This window comes from Bombus flavifrons, unplaced genomic scaffold (assembly GCF_040668555.2).
Source record: "Bombus flavifrons isolate JBK064 unplaced genomic scaffold, iyBomFlav1_principal scaffold0053, whole genome shotgun sequence".
In the NCBI taxonomy this organism is placed as follows: Eukaryota; Metazoa; Arthropoda; class Insecta; order Hymenoptera; family Apidae; genus Bombus; species Bombus flavifrons.
In genome coordinates, this window is record NW_027184798.1 from 86,818 (window position 1) to 106,459 (window position 19,642).

A 19,642-nucleotide genomic window follows, 5' to 3' on the forward strand; every position below is an offset into this window, starting at 1 on the left:
ACATTCAGTGCGAAGTGCGCGTAATCATCGAGATTCAAAAGAATTAAATAATGGTTCTGATTTTGTCTGTGGAACAGTTGCGCACAAATAAATACAACAAATTGATACGGTCTTTTGTCTTTCTTTTTTAAGTCGTTTCTAAGAGACTATACTAATTACTCATTTACCGTGTGTGTGTGAGTGTGTCTTCATCAAGGGAAAGTCAATGTTCGCAATGACAACGGTCGTATATATTTCGATCAAGGCGAACGAATATTAAAAGTAGAGCGAAACCAACAGAACAAGTAATGATTTTGCTACAAAGAGAAAAATGAGAAAAATATAGGATTCGCTTAAGTTCATCATCTCCTCTTATCCTTGGTGCGTATACGGTGATCAAAGTGTTATATCGAAGAGGATCGGGATAAACTCCGCTGTGATCACCTTGAACATTCGTTATGATAACGAATTGTTATGAAACAATTTAAAATTGGTAATGGCGAAAGAAAGATCTTTTCCTGTTTGTTGCAACTTGTAATAGTCGTGTTTTCTTTGCCGAGTGTTTCGTGATTTGTGCTTCGATCAAATTGGTTTTGTTCCAGTCGAAAAGAACATTTACATTCTCGCGTATATATCTTCACTTAGAAACATTATCGTTGGTGAATTTACTTATTGCTTTGTACATATATATAAGCGTTGAGAATGAATGGATGTTCGGCTTAAAAAGAAGAAGAAGAAGAACTTGCATGCGAACAACTAACCGAACATTAAGTGATCTTCGTCGGGAGTGCCGTGGGTACGTGAATTTTTAAAATCGCGTATTTTTCTTCGTTCCGTTCTTTATTTCTGCCGTTCTCTCTTTCTTTTTCTTCTGTTCCTTCTTCTTCTTCTTCTGCTTCTTCTATTTCTTTTCTTCTTCTTTTCTTTCTCCTTTCCCTTTTATACTTCCTCGCCATTGACATTGCCGTTAAATATACATTCACTCCCATATCTTTCATATTCCTTTCATTCTCTGCGATTGTTCGATCATGAGAGAAGCTGTAGTACTTGTCACATGTTTATTGGGTATCGTGTTTGCTGGAAGTCCTAGACTACCCAGGTCCTCTGCCGATGAACGTAATACCCGTAACGTTAGTAACAATGGAGGCAACATCACTGGAAACACGATACCGATACCCAGCCGCAATTCCCAACGAAATAGGTAAGTTGGCATAAAAAACAATAAAGTATATTAATTAACATTGTTTTTTTTTTGTAAAGATCGGAAGTTGAGAACAGAGTAAAATGACAGGCATTGTATCACTTAAGTTCATTCGATAGATTGATCGATGATAAATATTCGAGAAGACTAATTTCTTCTTCTTGTTTAATTTTGTGAATAGCATATAGTGTATAACATATATGTGTGTGTGTACATATTCACTTAATCGTAGTTGACCAACGGACAGTCTGTCCGTACAGCTTTCCTGTGTTTCCTGCGCGGTGAAAAGTTAAAAAATCGAATAATTCTTCTGGAATTTGTTATTCTGAAACAAGTACAATTTAATTGTGATTTGCTCGTTTGCGTAGCAAATTTGTACCACTTAATATTAGGAAAATGAAAATGAGTTATTTGTTTTGAACGAATGTGGTAATAAAAGTAACGCCGATTCAAATAAAATTGGTTTAAGTTTAATGCTTTGATCCGATGACTTTAATCGTAAGAAATTGAACCAAGAATTTCCGTTATTGTACTGAAACAGGTTTATACTCGCCTTTCTCTTTCGCTTTCTCTTTCCATCCTCTCAATTCGTGCAGCGTGTAGCAGCATACATCTACAATCTGCAGTATATAGCTATAAATCCCTCGTCGTCGTGTTGTCTCGCCTTGTGTTGTCGTTCTATTGGGGTTCATGCTAGACTTTCCCTTATGTAATTTCGCAGAACAACGCGAAAGGTGTTTGATTCTTAATAATAGTAGCGGAATTGCTAAAGAATATTTTGTCACTTATGTAATAGAATTTTATGAATTTTATCGGATCGTTGATTGTAAACCTTGCTTTCTTTCTAGAAATTACATACTGGTTGCCTTCTCATCTCGCTTTCCACTTACGTGTCTATTACATATTAGCCAAACTATCTTTTCTTTCATTTATTTACCATTTCATTTATCGCTAAGAACTTGTCAACAATAACGAGTCTGTTAATTCTTGTATTTGATACACCTTCTTCTAACGACACTGCACAAACCACAACTAATAATTAATTAATCGTCTAATTAAACTGGTAGGCAGAAGCTACACCGAGATTATCTCGGTTGTCTAGAAAATTGTTTTGTTTTAGCATCTACAACGTTTTATTTTTCAAAAGCAAATCTTTAATCTTGATTAACTCGAATAAGTCGATCAGTTCGGTTTTTGTGTAGATCAAATAACTTTTGGCGCGTAAGATCAATACAATTTCGACAATCAGACTCAAATTGCATAATATAATACGATATTTAAAATAGTATGAACAGTCAACGAGAAAAACTCAACATCTCCCTTCGCGCGCGCATCATTCTCTTTTTCATGCGTAAGATTTACATGTGTATGTGTGTACGAGTATAAGATAACAAATACGAAAAACCATATATTCTCTCTAATGTATGTGGTAACGTATTAGCTGGCATATACACTAGTGTTTTCCTTCTAGTCTATTTGAATTAATATTTTTTCAGGAACAAATTGATAGTAAAAATATTTTTGCATATTATATAAAGCGACTTTGAAACAATTTTCCCTTGATGCTTTATAAAAGAAATACCGATTAAACGAAAAACACAACCTTTTTTCACATATCGTTTTATACCTTGAACGCTATTTGTTGGACATGAAAAAGTTTCAGTAGAACTTTGTGAGTTAATAAAATAATCTGTAAAATGAGACTCGTTGCGTCACGATAATCCCAATTTTTATATTGTAAATTAGTAAAATGTGCGAAAAAGTACATTTTTCATAATCGATTTGTCAACTTCACACGGAAACGGGACATTTTTAGTTTGCGATAAAGAAATATGGACTTATTTCGGAATCGGTTTATTAAATCCGAGCTTGTATGTTATCTTGTTGACACCTATATTTTGATATGCAAGCGTAAAAAAATTTTTATAATTATTTATAGAGAAGCTCACCCTACCAATTTCGACGATTCTCAAATATGTGGTAGAAATCAACATTTTGAAAAACTTTAATATATATATTACTCCAGCTCGACTTTGTTTTCAGAGATATTTGTAAAAAAGCTGTCTTGTACCCCGTTGTCCATCCGTAGTGGCATATGTGTCAGTGTATTTTCTGTTTATGAACAAGAGTCTTGGGTGAGTTTAAAGGTTCCATGCACAATTGCGTATTCGAGGTTGCAAGAAAAATACCTGTCATGTCATAACTTATGACTCAAATAATTGATATTATTTTACAAAATATTTTATGTAAGTGTTGCCGACCTCCTCGTGGTGACTGGTTTTTAAAGAAGCTAAGCTCAATACATTAATGATATTCATCTTTAATTGAATTGTAAGACAGACAGACATTTCTTAGAACCTCCCATGTGCAGTTGGGCCACGGAGCTGTATCCCGGTCTCGGCCCACCTTCGTTCGTATACATCATATGGTATACACAATAAACAGAGAATAAGCGTCAGGTTTCGGTCAGGTCACTCTATCTGGTCGCTGGAAACTAATACGAGCGCATACACTGCCACGAACGTACAATTATTACAGGCAGTACTACTCACGGTAATGGTATCGATAGTTTTTTTGCTCGCAATATCTTGGAAACTATGGCCGACAGACTCTTGCATGTATAGGAAAAAATTGTTCAAAATGTTGATAGTTTTTTTGCTCGCAATATCTTGGAAACTATGGCCGACAGACTCTTGCATGTATAGGAAAAAATTGTTCAAAATGTTGAGTCTTTACAAGAAAATTAAACGTATTCAAAAATCACTTAAATCTAGTTTTCTAGAACTGTAAGTTTCTAACAGTTTCACTGTAAACATTTTATTTGTAAGCCTGCATCGCACTGTCTTCATGATTATCCATCTTAAGCGATCGATACCAATCGGGAAGTAGATATATCAATGTCAGACTCTACCAAAAATAAACATAATATGTAAATAGATTGCAACGCGAAAAGAGACGAGAGACAAATTCATTACAAGTTTGATGATATGTACGTTTATGTACTATATGTACGTTTACGCTTACTTACCTTTACGCATAACAACTTTATCGATATTAGTTCTTAATAAATATTGCTTCTGTTGCCTAAGAATAACACGAAGGTTGTAGACCGACGTAGTAGGAAATTCGTAAATGTCAGGATACATGGACGGAGGGGGGGGGGGTATACATATGTCGGGTTAATCGGGTTTGTTGGGTTGGTGCTGGTTCTTGGGGCGCCTTGTGTTTCTTCATTAGGACTAGCCATTATAGTTGTTCAAAGGTTTATATTTACAGTAATATGTACAGGAGTTGATTAAACAAGGTTTAACTGTATAACGTAAAGTCACTCTTAAATAAACAATGTTCTCGGGTTTAACGAATCCACGGTCAACGGGACAACTTTTTGAACATTTAGTTATAAGCTATTCTTGAAATGACGTTAGCTATGACGTTCGGTATCTTTTAGACTAATCGTTTGACGTTGTGTATCAACTCTCCAAGGTGATCATACAAATAAAAGACTGACACGATCACATTTGTCAATTGCATATTGATCAGGGTTATCAACAAAATTCCAGGCACCGTTACTAGGCTCGCGTAGAGCCGTTATTGCTCCCGCCTCGGGACTTGTTTGTTAATACAACGTGTGTCCCTCAACATTAGTACTTTTACGTTCATCCCGAGACCGTGGCTACGTTCGGTGACCGGCAGTGTCACCTCAACCTCAAGTCCACTGTTATAATACTATATTGAACAGCTTAAACAAACAGTTTAACCGAAAGTATTGGGAATCTTCCCAAAATTCCAAAAGAAAGGCCCGCCATCCCTACATCTCCGACACATATATGTATACACGTGTTACATCTACTACCATTAGTCGTTCCGCTAGAATCATCATGGTATTCGTCTCGTAATTTGTTACCTTTCTCTTTCAATCTTACGGAAGATATCAGTTGTGGAATGTCGTCCGTTGTAAGCGCTCGTTGTAATTCCGCTTCCACCTTTCAATAGTCGTTGTTAGTTTTTATTCGTTGGTTTCGCTGCGGAGTACTTTTACACTAGAGTAATTTCGATAATATTCATGCCCATTTTCGTTATAAGCTGGTTAAAAATGTGGATCAAGTAAAACAATTATACAGTTATAGCTTAATAAATTAAATTAAAACATGCGTTCTATCATGTATGTTTATATTGTAACCTTTCTTTCTCTCTTTTTTTTTTTGCAACGTCATGGACCTTATATGATACAATTGTATTTGAAAGAATAGCGACATTTTCTGTTTTCTATGAATCGAAGGACCGATATCTATAATAATTACGCTTATGATATCAATTATTCTTATTGAGACTTATTTAAGAGGAGCATTCGTGAAAGAACAAGGTCTTATTATTATTTAAGGTAACATTACATAACGATGTCGGCATAATAATTGAAACAACAGAAATATCAGCGATTAAAATTACGCGATACGTTTGAGATGATAGAATTTTATAATAGACAACTTCATTTACATATAGATAAAGTATAAAATATTAATCTGACAATTTGATAATTAGAAGGAAAGTAAAGAGAACGATTTTTTTTGGCTTAGGAACACGAGACCTGTTTATTATTATAATTTGTATAATCATACGTACATACTATACTTGTAGATGAATCGGCAATAGCTGCAACGAAGTAGAAATTAATACAATAAAATTACGTTTTAAATTTCATTCTTCAGTTAGAATCGTTCAAGTATATGTGAAGAAATCAGTCAGAAGTAAATCTCGTCAGCACCAAATACATACTTGTATAAATATTTGTTTCTCATTCAGCCAATCGTAACTACGACAGTAGACATAGTCGATCATCGATCGCATTTAAGCAATACTAACCTCAGCTGCCTATACAGTTGATCGAATTGTGAACCATTTTTCAATCAGTCGACGATACGTCGAGCATGTCGCACTGCAGCAGCAGTATCGTCGTGTTTGTAAAGGTCTCTCGATCAAAAATTTTACATAAAGTTTATCTAACAACTGGGTTTGATGGATGTGACCTTTGAGGATACTTTGTTTTATCGCTCCTCGATGAATCTGGCATTAATGATTGTAATATCGTAATTCTAAAGAATTAAAAGAGATAACTCAACTTTTTATATTGTAAAAATAAAATAACTTTGCCCGAAAGAAGCTGATAAGTATCATAAAGTATTTTTATTATCGGAAAGGGTAAAGTAAACATAAGATAACTTCACAAACTTTTCTATTATATATTCTATTATATATTCTATTATTCATTCTATTATATATTCTTATGATCATGAAAGGTTTCGTCTCATCATATCAAATCAGTTAAATAGGATTTAAAAAGTATTCCTTACTAATAATTCTTATTAATCACTTGTCATTAATTTTTTTAATTCATTTTTACGTAGGAATAATCTCATTATAGCACGTAGGACTATCAAACTTGCAACGAGCGGGCGTTTCAATTACAAGGCTACAGGGTCTCGGCCGATTGCTCTTATGTGCAATGTGTAATTTTAATAATAATTGTAGATGTTCATCAATTTGAAGAAAAAAAGGAACAAAATTTCGATTTATCCGTATTTTAAGCACAGGTGTACAACGTCAACGTAAACTGTAATTTACATGAAAATATTTAGAAGATTTAGAATATTAGCGAAAAAGTAACAGATTCTAATATATTATTTAAACAATTCACTATTTCAGTCGCCAAGAATATGTTAGCGTCCATCCGGAGTATTCATCCACCAGTGAACTGGTGTAAATACTCTCCGTTTTTCGTTGTTCACTTTCACTGTGGAGGAATCATCTATCCAGCGATCCTGCAACGCGAAACAGTACAAGTTTGGCTTTATCTATGCGAGAGCCATAAACTCGCATACATACGTATAGGTAATATCATCTTGCCCGGTACACAAAGCTGCCAGCAACCTAACCGATACCAAGATAAAAGGTAGCAAAGGTATTTTTACGAATATGTACATATCTCGAAAGCTACAGCCGAGCAGGGCCCCAAACATACGTAGGAAAAAGTTGTTCAAAATCATGATCCTGACAATAATATATTTGAAAATCATTGAAACTGGTAAACGTAGATCTCCTCGTTGGAATAATTAATAATTAGGACATTTTCCTACTCTCCTTACAAGGTATATTTATCGTATCTGTATATTTAGTAAAAGCGAGTGAGCAAATATTTGCGAGTCATTTTCTTTCTGTATATATTTTACTATAATTCTACATTCTATAATCATTGCATGTTACATACTATATTTATATATAATTATTATTATAAATTACATTTTTATTCGACGAATAAAGCCAGAGTAAACCAGAGAATACACACACGAATACGAATACGAATATCGCGTGTGCGTTACGAAAAGAGAATAAATAATAAAATTTACGAAAATATGTTGTAATTCTTAATAATGTATATGTATGTTAATTATTTAAGTATGTTGATTATCGTTCAGTAGTCGTGTACATGTGGTAAAAGTAATGACAACAATGCCGTTATATTTTACATTACATACAATTACATACAAATTCTACAAATTTAGGCATTACACTATAAAGTTTACAGATTTGTAAGATTCGAAAGGACCGTAATAACCATGGAGAGTACGACTGTTGACCTACCTATGGATTGCGTAAAATTACAGTTTACATCGTAACGAGAGAAAGGATACATCTGTGCAAGTTGTTTCAGATTCAGCTTTATCTTAGATCCGATACTATTTTATATAAGATAGAGCAACATTTTCCTCATTTATAGCAATGATGTATCGATTATCAATATCGTTTAATTTATTTAAAGAAGATGAATTAATTTTGTAGCTTTTTATAATAACTAATATTAATCAAATTTGATAATTTGTTCATATTTTGAAATTTCTATTAATTGTTGAGATAGTTAAGATGTAACGAATCAATGGATGAACATTCTTACTTTTGCATTACTCCAGTGAAATGAAAATTTCTTAATTGAAATTAAAACGAATTTCATTCTTTGATCGTAATACTTTTCGGTACTTTTTTTTCAGAGAGCAATACCTCTTTAACGTTTTCGAGGTTATAGTTTCGACTTTGGAATCAAAATTAAAGCGCATTGAAAATTTGGACAAAGCGGTGGAACACTTGATGAGAAGAGTGGAAGCTTTGGATTCACGCGTGAATGATAATATCGATAAAACCGATGCAGTTATTACAAAGCTACGAACATTAGATCTAAAACTTTTCAATTCTCATCAAATTGAATTTTCTTCAACTGAATCTGCATACTCGATAAAAAGGAGCGATGATAAAAACGACAGTGAAATCAGAAGCGGTACGTATGTATGTATGTACATAAAATGCTAATACGTAAAAACAGAAATTCGTTAACAGACGTATCTATAGAAGAAGAAAAGAAAAAAGAAAAAATATTGGACTGATCGACTCGGTTAGAACAAACATGGATCGCAACTACAAATTGTCGTTTGAATTGTATTACATTTACAGCCGGTTTTCTTTTATCTATATCGTTTACTTAACAATTGTATTTACGTGTAGTTTATAGGTACCTACCTATATATACCTATTGTATAGGTATATACCTACATATGTACAAACGTATACAAGCCTGCTTTCCCTGTATTTCCCCCCTCCCCTTTTTTCGTTCTCTTTGTCTCTTTTCCATACTTTTATCTTTTTACTGATGCTTCTTCTTCTTTTCTTTCTACGGTTGCCATTCGCTGTTCAAGTTTATCGTATAAATTGGCATTTATTTGGCAAAACAGGTCCGAAATTACAAGCAATCCATCAGAAGCGAGAAAATCCATCATCATCCGATTTCACTCTTGGTGAAAAATTATTGTCACTTGATCAAAAGGTATCGGATATAGATAATAAATTGATCGATTTGAAACATCAATTGGATAATAACTTGTTACAAAATGACGACATAAATGCCGAAGCCAGCGAAAAAAAGCCAGTCAATGTATGAGCGTAATCGAAATCACTAAAGCGATGAGTAATGAAGTAATAAATCACATTACGATCGGGATAAAAAATTTAAGGCAAGCGACAAACAATATGGACAGAAAGTTACAGTTTCACGTAAACTTGGCTTCCGATCGTTTGGGAACTATTTACAACATGACGAGTGACGTGCACGATGCGATATTAGTGAGAGGAAGTACGAACGGTCGACCGGCGTTCAACGTTACAACAACAACAACGACAACTACCGAGCCGCCACCACCAAGGCAGAGTAAAATCGATCGACTCGTCGAACAAATATATCCAATTGTTGACTGTATCGGAGAAAATGGATGAAGTCTGGAACGTCGTGGTAAGCTGAGAAGATGTGGCTAAATTGTTAATTTCACTGTTTACCTGCCGTGTTAATCACGTTGTACGACCGCATGCACAATTTTACATGTCCACTTGACGGCATTCCATATAGATAGGTATTATACTTTTTTCGACAGGTTGGCACGAAAAGTTCCGTGGACGATCTCTTGCCAAAATCCGATGAATTACTTACACAAACGCAAAGACAAGAAAGAGCGATCAGTGAAATTCATGCGGATTTAAGATCGAAAACGAATAAGATTATCGAAAATTTAGAAGGAGTGGAGAATAGACTTCGAAAGCAGGAGGACGATGTAGCTAGCCTTGCTCAGTGTCCAATACCTGCGGAATTGCTGCTAGATCCCACGATCGATCGCCTTGTCGAATACGACTCCAATAGGTTACTTTTCCTTCTTTGATACTTTATTCGCTTGCTTTTATTATCATACATCATGTTACGAAATAATATAGAAACCAAAGGCATTTACGACGTTGTCAGTTCCATTCCATTTTTCGAGAAATAATCTTTTCCCTCTAATAATAACAGACAATGTACATACGTATTTCTATCTTTATCTGTTTGCTTTGTTCCGTTCGATGAAAAGAAATCTTTCGTTTCGTGTAATGTGAAAGAATCGTATTTCGAATTGATTGCATCTGTTGTTAGTAAATATTCCAATATATTATTATACATAGGTATATGATGCGTGAAAGAACGATGTAAAAGAATATTAGTAAATAAATAAATAAATAAATATGTAGAAAGTGTAGCGACAATATACTACGTTCAACTAACGAAACACCATTATTACATTGCTATGTAATTAATTATTATGTTTCATGTAGAACGAATTTCTTTCGATTCACAGATACGTTGAACTCTCTGATGACATTGCAGTTGAAACAACCGTTTCACCGGTCAATCCGACTACCATTGTTTCGTCTGTGTCGATGTCCATGTCTTCCTCGACCTCGTCGAACGCCGTATCGATCAATAATTTCATTAATTCAAGCAAATAGCTGGTTCCACTAATTTCTCCAACTCGACAGCCAATCCTTCAATAGGCCCCCCATTATCACCGAGTTCGCAGCGATCATCGTCTAAAAATCGTGGTGTTATATTTCCAAGTGTCAAAAACAAACCAAGTACAGCAAATTCCACCTTTACCACCGATGCATTCCTTAATTACAAAGATGTTAAGGTAATAAACAACAAAAGCATTCTCAACCCGTACCAATTAACGTCACTGGTAATCGGCACCGTTCAAACGAATTAGAAACAGTTTTTATATAGTATTTTATATTTTTCTCATTTCTTCTTTGGTTTTTAACCGACCAAAGTGGAATAATCGATATACTGCATGACTTTTATGCAAACATACTTTTTTCTTTCTTCCTCTCTCTTTTCTATAGTTTAGTTACCTTGTAAGACCCTGTAAGCGAATAAGCGAACGAACGCGATGAAACGGAAGAAGGTGAGAGAGTAAACGTAACAACAACGCTGCTGTATTTCTATGTGAAGAATGTGTAGACAAGGGGAGGCCCAATTACTACGGAAAAGGAGGGATTGTGTAGGGAGGGGGAAGGGGGAAGGGGTTGGAGAGAGAAAGAAGGAATCTTAAACATATGCATTTTATCGTGCATATACAGTATAGTTAAATCACTTATAGAATACACGACATGCCTACGTATATGCCCACCTTCGTTCACGTACATATCGTATGTGCTATAACACAAAGAAATGTTCAGATTTGAAAAATTTATTACGTAATACATCGATTAACATTCTGAATGTTTCGTTTAAACGGTCATTTTGAAGTTGCTCGTAATTACTCGTCTCGTCAAACCGTAAATAACACACAAAGTCACTATAATGTACACATGTGCATCACGTACAACCATCAACTTTGAAACGTTCGAATATGGCTCGTAAAAAGTCCCTGTCGGTGAAATTTTTATTAATCCTTCCTTTATGGGAATTTTGAAAACCTATACCATATTTCTAGAAGAAATAAAAAGAAAGAAAGAGAAAAGTAGTTTTTACAATACGATTGTATAATTGAAACATTAAATATGTATAACAATATTGTAGAAAGAGAGAAAACTACTAATCTATGTACGTAATATGTAACAGAGTGAAAAATCTACGCAAGAAAAAGAAAGCGTTATTCCATATTATCAATGCTTACAAACACGATAATACATGTACATATTGTTTAACGTTACAGGACTATTCATGTGTTGATTTGTTAAATGCTGGCATGAGAGATAGCGGTGTCTATTATCTTCAAATTCGTGGAACAACCTATTGGTTTCTCAAGGTTTATTGCGAGCAGGATATCGCCGAAGGAGGTTGGACGGTAAAACAGAGATTCGTCCAAATACTATAATATGTATATACGCGTGTGCATCATGCATCGAGATAAAACTAGTGTGATAGAACGGGTTTTTTTCCCAAAAAAGTATATTTCGCAATGTAGAATCAATGTAGAATCAATGTAGAATCGATAGCTTATACTCTTAGGTCGTTACAGAAAAAGAATAACTGTGCGTACAATAAACAGCCGCGTTCGTTGGTAAAAGATATTTAATCTTCCTACTTCTTTTATCTCATAATTCGAAAAAGAATTTCCACTTTTTCCTAGGTTATTTAAAGAAGAGACGATTTCGGCGAGCCAAGAGAAAATTTCAATCGTGATTGGGCTGATTATAAAAAAGGTTTTGGTGATCCTGCTCGAGAGTTTTGGCTTGGCAACGAAAACATATACATGTTAACTAACAACGAAGATTACATGCTTCGGGTGGAACTCGAAGATTTCGAAGGTAACAAAAGGTAAGAAATATCAAAATTACAATTGCAACTGATTTTGGATGCGAAGTTCGGACGTTTTAATGTCTGTGTAGAATAGATCGGAGAGGATTTCAAAGACGATTTTCTCTGTACATTTAAGATATAGAACGTTTCGGAACATCCGTATATCCGTGCGCATACAAAAATTATATATGTATGTACTTTCGTTTAGGTACGCACAGTACTCTCACTTCAAAATCTATTCAGAAGGAGAATATTATAAATTGGAGATTGACGGTTACGACGGAAATGCCGGTGACTCATTAAACGATCCATGGTACGGTTCGAACAATAGTCCGTTTTCCACGTACAACAGGTAACACGTTATTTCTTCATTTGATAGAATGCATGAAATGACAATTTCGGTTATGTGAAAGCATAGAGCAAAAAGCATTAAAGAACGGATAATATCGGATAGATTAATCGCAATAAGAGTCAACTATTCGTTCGAGACGATATTTCATTTCACGCAGGGACAACGATAGGTCATCGTTGAACTGCGCTTCCATGCTAAAAGGCGGATGGTGGTGGAAATCGTGCGGACGAGGATTAAACGGTCTTTATTTGAACGATCCTCAGGATTTAACCGCTCGACAAGGTATGATTGCTTACAAAATAATGTCGTCACGTACAACCAGCCATTCATGTTTCGTATTATCCGTTTAATGACAAAAGACAATTCTTCCTTTCTGTTATTTAATAGAAGGTATCGCATGGTTCCGTTGGAGAGGTTGGGATTATACTTTGAAACGTGCCACGATGATGATTAAACCAAAAGGACCAACAACAGCAATGATATAGACGATTATAACGATACAACAACAACAACAACAACAATAACAATAATAACAATAATAACAATAATAACAATAATAACAATAATTAATGAGCACTCGGCTCCGGAATCGAAGTAAAACGGAAACGACTCACCCAGATGACTCAAACTACCAACTGGCGGCTTCATCCCACAGAAGTCGACTCGGGGTTTGTTCTTGGGGCTGGTTTGCTTCAAGTGTAAGGCGGAGGGCCATATCGCACCAGATTGTCCGCAACAACAAGACAGAAAATCCAGCCCCAAGAACAAACCCCGAGTCGACTTCTGTGGGATGAAGCCGCCAATTGGTAGTTTGAGTCATCTGGGTGAGTCGTTTCCGTTTTACTTCGATTCCGGAGCCGAGTGCTCATTAATTAAAGAATCCGTAGCCTCGAAATTTTCCGCTAAGAGAATGACTGATGTAATAGTAATGCAAGGAATCGGGAATACCTGCGTTAAAAGTACGTCCCAGATTTTGTCCGTCGTACGTATTAACGATTTTACATTGGAGATAGCTTTTCACGTCCTTGACGATAGTCATTTAAAGTACGATATTATGATTGGTCGCGAGATAGTAAGCCAAGACGGACAATACGAGTACCTAACCATGCCGTTCGGATTGAAAAACGCACCTTCCGTTTTTCAGAGGGCCATTCTCAATGCCTTAGGCGACCTTGCGTATTCATATGTTGTTGTTTACTTGGATGACGTTCTAATTATTGCCGACTCGATAGATCAAGCCCTAGAAAGATTGAACACCGTATTGGATACCCTCGCAAAAGCAGGATTCTCTTTCAACTTTTCAAAATGTTCTTTTCTAACGACCTCGGTACTTTATTTGGGGTATGTAATCCGTGACGGAGAAGTTCGCCCCAACCCGGGTAAAATACACGCCCTGAGCTCTTTACCTGCGCCAACGACCGTCACACAGCTCAGACAATTCATAGATCTAGCCTCTTACATCCGAAAATTCGTCCCTAAATTCTCACAGATAATGAAACCCTTTTACGCGCTTACTTCCGGTAACAAAAGCATAGCTTGGACGGATAAACATGAAAAAATAAGGCAAAAGGTAATTTCTGTCCTGACCGAAGCACCGGTGTTAATGATATTCGACCCCAACTACCCGATAGAACTACATACCGACGCTAGTTCTGAAGGATATGGGGCTATTTTGATGCATAAGGTCGAAGGTCAAAATAGAGTAGTAGAATATTACAGTAAAAAGACTAGCCCCGCGGAATCTAGATACCATTCCTATGAACTGGAGACGTTGGCGGTTGTAAACGCCGTCAAACTTTTCCGCCATTACCTACACGGTCGAGAATTCATCGTTGTCACTGATTGCAATTCCCTGAAGGCATCCAGTAATAAGGTACATTTAAGCGACAGGGTTTACAGGTGGTGGGCCTACCTGCAAACTTTCACCTTCGACATTATGTATCGGGAAGGCAGACGAATGGCTCACGCCGATTTCTTTTCGTGGAACCCCGTAGACTCGGATCACCGTACGATCGACAAAATCGCCGAAAAGGAAATCAATCTGGCCGAAATCTCCGACGATTATCTCTTAGCGGAGCAACGTCGCGACCCCCAAATCTCCGAAATCGTTGATAAGTTGCGGAACGACGAGCTTGCGGACGACATCGCGAACACCTACGAACTACGATCCGGCACCCTGTACCTTAAAATACAAAGAAGAGGCAGAACTCTCTGCTTGCCCATTGTCCCAAGAGGCTTTAGGTGGTCAGTGATCAGCCATGTACACCAGTCAATCATGCTCTTAGGATGGGATAAAACGCTCGAGAAACTGTACGAGTATTACTGGTTCGAAGGAATGGCGAAATACATTCGCAAATTCGTTGAGAACTGTCATGCTTGTCGAGTTTCTAAATCTAGTTCAGGCAAAATGCAAGCCGAACTACACCCCATACCTAAGACCAGCATACCTTGGCACAGGGTTCACATGGATATCACGGGCAAACTAAGCGGTAAAAACGACGCGAAGGAATATGTCATTGTGTTGGTCGACGCCTTCAGCAAGTTTGTATACTTGCACCACACCCGTAAGATAGACTCCCTTAATACCATTAAAGCACTCATGTCCGCTATATTCTTATTCGGCAGCCCCTGTCGGATAATAGGGAAGATGTTTTACGGGCAAAGAATTTCAAGACTTTTGCAGAGACAAACATATTAAACTCCACTTAATAGCAACCGGTGCTAGCAGGGCCAATGGACAGGTAGAGCGTATCATGGGTACGCTAAAAAATACGTTCACAACAATAGAAACGACCGGACGGTCCTGGCAAGACGCGATCGGGGAAACACAACTGGCTTTAAATTGTACCCTCAACCGCGTGACTAAGTCGAGCCCATTGGAACTATTAATCGGTAAAACAGCGAGACCCTACGGCTTGTCCGTACCCGACAACATCGAAGAAAGAGAAGTAGATATCTCCCATGTAAAACGACAGGCGATAAAAAGTATAGAAGCAAGTGCCAAATACGATAAGCATAGGTTCGACAAAAATAAGGCTCAAGTAGTTAGGTTTAACCTTGGTGATTTTGTATTACGTAAAAACGAGGAAAGAAACCAAACGAAGCTAGATCCGAAATTCAGGGGTCCGTTCAGGATAGCAGAGATTTTGGAAGGAGATAGGTACACCTTAGAAACGTTAGACGGCAAAAGATCATATAAGGACAGACATGACAGACTGAGGAATATGCCAGACAGCAGCGTTCCTGCTGAGTTAGACGTCTACGATGATGACAACGACGGTGATAATAACGATGCAAGTTCACGGACCTCAGAGGATCATTAATACCACGTTGTGGTCGTGCACCCGTCCAGTGGGACACTCTGCGTCTTCGTAATACGTAAAGTGGGACACTCTGCGCCTTCGTAATACGTCCAGTGGGACACTCTGCGCCTTCGTAATACGCCCAACGTAACACGATCCAACAAACTGAGATTCACCCGTGTACGAAATCGAAAATGATCTGTCGTGTCGTTACGATCTGACTGATAACTCACAGAATGCAACTAGCACTTTGGATACAAATTATAACGCCACTAATTTTAGTTCTCTTTCATTTCCTTGCTTGTCAAACCTCTGAACAGAATCTCGTTGTCGAAATGGACCCTCGAATTAATTGGAACATTTAATTGAATGGTAAATAATATCAGTTACGTCGAGTCTAATGTTAAAAAAAAAAAAGAAAAAATTGCAGTATTTTAGTTACACACGAGGACGTGTGATAGTCAGGATGGCCGTGTCGGAGATGAAAGGACATCGGAGCCTTCCCTTTGGAACCCCGGGAAAATCCCTTAGCACCGTAATCTAGATTCTATCATAGGCGTAATTAAACAATTGTCGTCTTTCGATCTGATTGTATTTGTTCAAGATTTGTGATAATGAGCTTGGGCTCGAGGCAATAGCTAGTCGCGGAACGTAGCCGCGGTCACGGGATGAACGCTTTGCCTAACAAAGGTATAAAGTAATTCTATAGCTCTCCTTAAAAGATGATTGCCAGATGTCGATGCTTCTCCGCAGTACACTTTCAGCTAGCCTGAGGGCCCGTTATAAATCTTAAGATTTAGCTAACTAAAGTCCTTCAAACAAACAGTCTTTGTCTCAATTATGAGAAGATAGAGGAGACCTATTTTTCAACGAACGACGTCTCCCACTTGCAACTTTCCCTGGAGGGCGGCTAGCATCTTTTTCTAATCACCAATTTGGAGATTGACCAATTAGCAGCAACGTCAATTTCCCTTACTTTCTGAACGAAGACTATCCTCGACGAATCCGATGACCTCGTGTCCTTAGACACACCCCATTATAGTTTTCCTCTGCAGCATCATCGCGACGAAAAGTCATTCTCTCGTGAGATCGTATTAGCGACTTACTTAGCGTCTGTACGCTCGGTGGATATTCCACGTTTTAACAAAGAGTCCGACTTAGATTTTGCGAGCACGTTCATCCATCATCACGTCGACCGCGGATTCGTTATTGAACCTAGGATCATTGTCACCAGTTTCTCGAGTATCTAATTACCACGGTTACTTGTCCAATTCTATGATAATCGTATCTGCACTAGTCAATCTCTTCTCTATTGCTTATCGACAATGTGTAATCCAAACGAAGATTCGTTTCACGCCCCTAACTCTATTTCCAATGTAAACCCGACATATAAGTTTAAAAAAGAATTGAAAATATTTAATTTACTTCGCCAAATCTACGACTTTAATAACGTTGATTGATTTCAATGAAACCTGGATATCGCATAAAGACATTCATAGGAGAAAGTGGAAGAAACTGTTCAAAAGTTCAGAGATGTGTACACGGTTTGCTTCATTCGCTGTAAATAATGTTACGTAGTTTTGCCATCAGCGCCAGTCTGTAGCGATGGCGTTAAGTATGAGGTGGTATGTCGTGATAGGTGCATAAGGAATACTCAGATGTTTAACGAACAACAATTTATTAAGAAACAATTTAACAGAAGAGTCAACAAATAACTATTAACTGTTAACAACTAACAATTGAAACCGAGAGTTCAATCGACGCGTTTGCTACGCAATGGCACTGAGGACATTATTATTTAACGGCTCGAGACAGACTGCTTGTCCTTTTGTTCCGGATCGAACAGACTCTTCCCTTCGTTGCCCATCGATATCCCCCACTAGCTTGCGTTCATTAAATGTGCCGCCGCGGCTGGCACGTGTATGCTCTTCCGAGAATTCGGCGAAAAGAGCGTGAAGATATCGATCCCACGTTGGGCACGTCGGTGTCGCGCTTTGACAGCGTAGCGCTTTGTATCCGGAGCCGTCGGAAAGTTCCGTGGCCCGTGCCGCCACAGTACCCCCTTACCAGTGATAACGTTTTTCCTTATATCTATGTCGCAGGTAGATCTAAATGTTAGCTTATCTAAGGCCTGCCTGGAAACGATCGGGAAAGCGAACTTTCCTGCCTGCGCGTGTAGTGTGATGAACTCTTGAGTCCCCTTCGCTTTGTTCGTTTCGGACACCAGGCGATGTTGTTACATTACGCTTTTCGGTGCTATGGTGTTCAATGTTATCGTCTAGTAAAAATGCGGGTTTCAATCGGTCTATGGACACTATTACGTTTTTGTTGTTTATTTTAATCGTAAAGGTCTTTTTTCCTCGCTCTATAACCTTATATAGTCCGTAGTAGGGTGGTTGTAAGGGGTCTCCGATGGCGTCGTGGCGCAAAAATACGTAAGGCGATGTTTCGAGATCACGGAACACGAAGGTTCTCTTTTCGTCGTGTTGCGTAATCGGGTGAGGCCTGATCTTTTCTATTCGGTCTTTTAGGCGAGTTGCGCATTTCGAGTTGGCCTGTTGCTTAGTCGGTAAAAAGAATTCTGCCGGCAATTGTATGCCGGTGCCATAAACCATTTCGGCTGCCGTCACGTTCAGGTCCTCTTTAATAGCTGTTCGTAGGCCTAATAGAACTATTGGCAAGATTTCTACCCAGTTGCTCGCAGCCTTTAGTTGTTTTAGTTGCTAACGTGGAATATCCACCGAACGTACAGACGCTAAGTAACTCGCTAATACGACCTCACGAGAGAATGACTTTCCGTCGCGATGATGCTGCAAAGGTAAACTATGATGGGGTGTGTCTAAGGACACGAGATCATTGGATTCATGGTGAATAGCCTTCGTTCAGAAGGTGAGGGAAATTGGCGTTGCTGCTAATTGGTCAATCTCCATATCGATGGTTAGAAAAAGATGCTAGTCGCCCTCGAAGGAAAGTTACTAGTGGGCGACGCCGTTCGTTGAAAAATATAATAAGTCTCTCCTATCTTCCCGTAGCTGGGACAAAGATTGTTTGTCTGTCTGAAGGACTTTAGTTAACTAAATCTTAAGATTTATGACAGGCCCTCAGGCTAGCCGAACATGTACTGCGGAGACGCATCGACATCTGGCAATCATCTTACTCGAAGAATAGGGTCTGCGTGTGGCGAGCCACGGGACAGAAACCATTGGAATGTTTACTGTCGCGTGCCGCCACAAATATTTCTTTTAAGGAGAGCTATAGAATTACTCCATACCTTTGTTAGACAAAGCGTTCATCCCGTGACCGCGGCTACGTTCGACGACTGGCTGTCGCCTCGAGCCCAAGCTTATTATCACAAATCTCGAACAAATACAATCGGATCGAAGGACGACAATTGTTTAATTACGCCTATGATAGAATCTAGATTACGGTGTTAAGGGATTTTCCCGAAGTTCCAAAAGGAAGGCTCCGATGTCCTTTCATCTCCGACATATATATTTTACATCCTGTTAATGCGGTGTTATATCAAAACAATCACCCCTATTGTCTTAACAGAAATCAGAGGATCGATCAACTCGTGGTGTCGATTATTATAATCGTAACGGCTATTTACGACTCCCGTTGACGTGATATCACGCGAACGCGTCTCCCCGCGACTGGTCGAA

At 37.8% G+C, this 19,642-nt stretch overlaps 1 pseudogene; it reads left to right on the forward strand.

Moving 5' to 3' along the window:
* Positions 1-431: 431 nt before the first annotated feature.
* On the forward strand, positions 432-13,199 carry LOC138189461 (angiopoietin-2-like; annotated as a pseudogene).
* The last annotated feature ends 6,443 nt before the right edge of the window (positions 13,200-19,642 follow it).